Raw genomic sequence first — 6,066 nt, forward strand, 5'->3', positions numbered from 1 at the left:
AACTGTGTATCTTCGCTGTGTATTGTATTGTGACTGTAAATACCTTCGCTGTAATTGTCGATAGTGGATCAATTTTCAATCGATTGTCGTTAGTATTGTAGGATAGCACGACTGTCTTACTTCTCACTGTTATTGCTGTAGAATACTCGCGCCACCCTCACTATGAACCACTCGACTGCATTGCTAAAACCAAAGGCATCTTGGTCATCAAGGCGGCGCGTTTGTTTTTATTGTTAGTTCTCGGGCCCCTTGTGCCGTTTTCCTCGACTGTACCTGACAGTTGTGATTACACGACACTCAATAAGAGCTACCCCATTCAGGCAATCCGAAATACTGAATCGAAAATAGCTCAATCGGTGACTCTCTCCATTTAGTAATGGTCACAGGACTGAGTGAAGTCCAATTCGGTCTGTTATCAAACGAGTGTTAACAAAGTCAGACGACCGCGCATCCTCTCGCTGGTTTCTAACTCTGGTAAAGACCAAAAAGATGCTGCAGTCTATACTCGAGTAATTCAGGAAATTCTCTTCAGTTATCACTTCACTACAGTAGCGAGATGCTAAGCCTCGACATCTGAATGCTAATTCTCATAACTGGAGACTTCTAAGTGTTAGAAGATTTCTTTGTTACTCCAGTTGTTATAAAAAAACCCTACTGTCAGCTGACAATTTACCAACTTCTTAACTCGTCTTCGACAATGTATCAAAACTCTCTAGAGAATTTTAAATCATTCCTAAGAGTACAGGAACTACAGGCCCCCTGTGCTAAATTCCTTGACTGTGTCTGACAGTTGTGATTACTTGGTTTTGGTTTCACGACAGTCAACGAGAGCCACTCGATTCAGACAATCCGAAATACTGAAAATAGCTCGAGCGGAGACTCTTTCCATCTAGTAATGGTCACAGGACTAGGTGGCCGGAATCTAATTCCATCTGCAGTCATACGACTGATAACAAAGTCGGACGACCGCGCAGTAGGAGTCCGATTTGTTTATCACGAGTAGATTACAGACCAAATTGGACGACACGAAGTCTTCTTACCGATTAATCATAAAATTACAATTTTTAAACCAATCTCAATCGAGGAAATTGTGATTTTTTATGATTTATACTGTAGAAAAGGGCTGTTCCAGTTAAACTTGTCTGTAAGGTTAGCGAAAAACTGGAGGAGATAGAGATTACGAGCCTACCTTAAAGGATGTAAAATTTAACGTGTCTCTGACTCCTGTCCCCTCTTCCGACTCCCCCCCCCCCCCCCCCCCCACCCTCTTCCTTTAAATTCCGAATGAGGGAGATCAGAGGCAAGCTCTTAACAAAATTTTGCAGGATGAGGGAATTTGACAAAAAACCAGTTGGTACCGAACCTATCTCAGGCTCCATCTCTCAGGGAAATGGCAGTTGTTGTCAGGGGTAACCTTTGAACGAGGGGCTGGCTCAGGTTACAGTTTGTACTCCGTAATAGTAATCTTTTGTTTAAACCTTAACACCGCTAAAACCATCATGCTTATTCATTCTCTACACTGTTCTTTCTACATTTCTTTGGTGTTGATAAGGAAAGTTTGTTCAACAATCAAGCTATTTTAGTTGGCGATCATGCTCTTTATTCTCATGATCTTAATGTTTGATTCAGAAATGATGCGAAAGGGAGAAAATAGATGCTGATCACTCCTGAGAGTTTGACTGACAACTTTCTCGGCGATGTCGTTGCGTAACTTGTCGAGACCTCACTGGACAGGTCTGTGCGAAGCCACGTGTAACTACTGTTCTTTCGACCTGCTCTCTAAATAATTACACAGCAGCAGATACATTCATTGACGAAAGAATCCGAAACTACAGCACCACGTTTGGTGTACCTTCTTCTCCGCCGTATTTGTGAATTACTTCGATAACAACTCAGTTCGTTTTCATCACATTCCTCCGCCTCGCTATGCGTTCGGTAATACACGCTACCGCTCGTGATGGCCCGAACGCGTGACAAAGAGTCTGATGATAATTGGGAGTTGTCAAAGGCAACGCTTGCGTCACAAGATTCGTTTTGATTGGCCTCTCGAATAAATGACACCTGCCGCCGACTTGGCGTGACAGCCCCGTGACGACTCTGGCCCGTTGCATGATCGTTACTGAATGACAAAGAGGTGGGTCTCTGTGATTTCTCTTCTGAGTGAATGTATTGCTTTTCGCTGTTACTGATCGAAAGACTCGATTCATCGCTGGGTTTTCCCTCTTTTCCCTTTTCATTATTCTCACTGATTCCCTATTTTCTTCATCTCCACTCAGTAAAGTTCTCTGATCCTTAGTCCCTATCGGTTGGTCGTTGTAGAAGGAGTCCTCTCTCCGCGCTCTTGTTTCTTGCTCATCTTCGTTGATAAGTTTTGTAGAATCATTTCCTCCATAAAAACTCGCAATACTTTCGTCAGCCATTAAACGAGCCTTCTGCAAGCTGCAGAAAAAAAAATCATCGCATTTAGTCTAGAAAATTGAAATGATTGAGGCTGCTTGTCAAGCACTATCAACGAAGACATTGTACTGATCCGGTACTCGTTAAGACTAATGCTGCATCAGAACAATTTTAAGTTGAGCAGTTTGAATGAGCGGACATTTAGCTTTAAGTTAGAGGCATCGGTTTTGGCTATCTTTATTGAGGTATTTTAACTCTAAGCCCTTACAATTTGTCGCTTTTGTCGGCTTTTTTTACGTTAGCATTTGAAATAGCTATATCCCTGAAAATGGAAAGAGGCACGAAACATTCATGACCTTAGAATAAAGGGGGGTGTTCTTAAGAAACTGTGGTGATGCGTCGGTGGGAAAGTATAACAGGGTAATTTGGTATCATCAACTGAGTTGATAACGTAAATTGGCCACCGTAAGGGGTTTTAAAAGCGTTAGCCCTTCGTTAGCCCTTCGTGCATAGTCTTGGGTTTTGGACGTGGGAGCCCTGACAACAATAGCTGCGCTAAAAAATCGACACTAAAGGATTCAGTGTTGATCAAGACAGTACAAATGTCATTAGTAGAAATAATGTATCACATTAACGACACCACCATCAAGACTTCCCCGTAGAGAGCGTAAATCGGGCCAATTAACATTTTTGAAACCAGAAGTACAAGCGATAAGAGACTAGCAGTACCAGTTATTGGAGAAAGCAGATTACGCAAAAAGAAGAAATTTGTAGTAAATAAAAAACTTCATCAATTCGCCTTGCTGGCAGGTCTCATGACTATCACGATTAGAATTCTTACTCGTATTTATTGCTCTATTGTAAAGACTGGGTTTGGCACAACTTAAACTGCGGAAAAACCTCTAGAAATGGCCTCTACTTGGAGTTGATCAGAGTCATTTCCCTGTTTGACCGCTGGTCAGAGGAATGGGGACTCTGAAGACGAGATTGATTGCATTTGTTTAGTTTGCTTCATAACAAACACGACCTCAAGAAAACGTTCACAGGACAAGCCTATGCATTTTTTTACATGACTTAGAGCGGCTAAAAAAATACTACAAATCACGGTGAAAATGTACTACTATAAAAATTTTGTGATCACCGGAGAAATAGCACTTCCATGCGAGAGACGCGTGAAGCGATGACGAAAATTCGGCATAAACTTATGTTGCTGTCGAAGTGTAACTGTTTACGTCCGCAAGCTCCAATTCTTATTCGACGCCTTTCCAAAATTTCTCCTTGTGTATTTGCACTGACATTTTCAGAAAAGTTATGGTTCAGCAACGAAATCGTAGATGAATGCAGATGCGACCAAGATTAGTACTACTCAATTTATGTGAGACAGCAACTAATATATGTGCGCTTACATAAGAAACCTCTGCGTTGCTTAAAAATTAATTCCATTTTTGGAGCAGGAAACTCAGCTTTCAGAGAGAACCAGTGATTTTGAATACTGAAATGGTAAATGATTTGAGTAAACCGGTTGATGCTGCAATCACTGAACGAACCGGCTCGCTGAGATTCGATGAGTACCGCCAGTACTACAGCACTGTATTCCTCTCTGACATTAAGTTGACCTCCTGAGAGTTTCCTAACAAATTTATGCCCTGTAGGATTTAATATTTTGCTTTAAAATCACGACAGAATAGCTCTTTGGAAACTTCAACATCAATTTTCAACACTTTTGGCATCGTGTTTGAACATAACAATTTCGATACGGATTTGATACGGTGCAAGTATATCTTACGGTTAGCAATACACTTAGACTATAAAACCTACCTGGCGAAATACTGCTGTTATGCAAGTGTGCACGGATACATGGATTTCAAACAAGAGAACCATGAGCCTCTTAGCTACTTTGAAATTCGAAAACTGATTGCGAAATATTTATAATAAGCTCGCTGCAACAATAATAGTCAATGATTAATTGTTTTAACAGGGTTTTGAGTAACACAGTGTTGTGTATACATGTCTTAGACTGATGTCACACAACAAAAGAAATGGATGCAAAGTGCTTTCTCAATTTTTCTCAAAGTCACCAATTCAGTCATTGGTTTTTGAGTGAGTGGTCGGCATCAAAGATAAGCTGTTCTCAGGGAGTGAATCACAATTTAGTATCTCAGTGAACTGTCATCCCAGTGGGAATCATTGCGAACAATAAATGTAAAACTATATTAAATTAAAATCGATGAACTATCTGTATTATCATATTCTGACAGAGCTGTATCTGGTTACGACTAAAGTTAAAATATATAAACAAACGGCCACTTACTCTTATCTCATTGAATTACTCTACATCCTTTGTGTTCTGCCTCGTTCTTCGAAGCCTTCCTCATGTAGTAGCTCCCGACGAAAGTCACGAGCCTTGTTTAGATTCCCATGCAAACTCTAGTTACATTCCCGTGACCGACTGAAATCATTTTCAACTGAGGATTGCGATTTTGAAATTCCTTTCTTTTTAAGTTCGTATTAACGATCTCCAGCCAAAAGTTGGCTAATGAATCGTATTGAAATCAGTCACTTTCCAGCGCCCTCTTGCTGTTTCATATTTCAGTGAATGTTATGTTGCCAGCACTTCACTTAATATTTTATTATTAACTCAGCGGGAAAGCTCCCGTGGGTAGTCATGATCTGTCACTTACATTTCACGGATACTTCAGCATCCGTTCAGGAGAGCTTTTTCTTCATAAAAAGTAACTGAAATTATTGAGGCAAATGAACGGTTTATATCAAATATGTAGACGCATCCCCGAGGCTAAGTTTTTATCCCTGAACTTGTTACTCTTGGTGAGCCCGTTTACAGTCGTCCCCTTTTCTTTTGGAGAATATGGGGCGGCTATATACAAGCTAGCAAAGGTCTTTTTGCTTGGCGGGAGTTACCAAAGAGTCATATGGAGTTCGGTTTCATCTTTCTCCATCAACGATGAATTAATTCAAGTCCAAGAAATCGCATATTTTCATTTAGACTGAAGCATCATAACAGTATTTCCCTGATATTGGAGAATTTTATGTAGGCTTGCTCGCAACAAACAGAGAAGAAAAAGATTTGTAAAACATATATTTGGCCGCAGTTTGTAACACCGCCGCTTTCTGAGTATGTGTACGTTTGGATTAGTTCTAGATGCACGCTGATTTTCAGTCTTTCTGGAGCCGATTCCTGTACAGTAAGGTTTGAAGATTAGTCTTATTAAGTACAAAACAACATTATTTCACTGTGTCTACATAGCCGAACCAAGCCCTCCCATTGGAGATTCCTCTGAAGGAATCACACATACGGTTACATTATTGCAAAGCAGGAGAAGGTAGTTTCATCGGTTTAATTGAACAACATATTGTGGTCTCATAACACTGGCAGCGTTTATGAGACCACCCATAACACTGCTATTGTTGAGACCACAATACTGGACAGACAACACATCTATAGCTGTGCAACATATCCGACTATTAACTCATGTAAAGCAGGGTAATTGAGATTGGCATACACCCAAGAATAGAAGGCTTCCCTTTTCAAACAAATATTAGGAACCTGTTTTAAAACCTAAGTAATCAATTTTACTACAAACACCATTTGTCTAAGAACGTACGGAGGTTAACTTACAAAAGCCTTGGTTCTTATGTCCAGGTTTTTAT

At 40.4% G+C, this 6,066-nt stretch overlaps 1 pseudogene; it reads right to left on the reverse strand.

Annotated features, from left to right (window-relative positions):
- Positions 1 to 1,283: 1,283 nt before the first annotated feature.
- Positions 1,284 to 3,126, reverse strand: LOC136276790 (uncharacterized; annotated as a pseudogene).
- Positions 3,127 to 6,066: the final 2,940 nt, after the last annotated feature.

This window comes from Pocillopora verrucosa, chromosome 4 (genome assembly GCF_036669915.1).
Source record: "Pocillopora verrucosa isolate sample1 chromosome 4, ASM3666991v2, whole genome shotgun sequence".
NCBI lineage: Eukaryota > Metazoa > Cnidaria > Anthozoa > Scleractinia > Pocilloporidae > Pocillopora > Pocillopora verrucosa.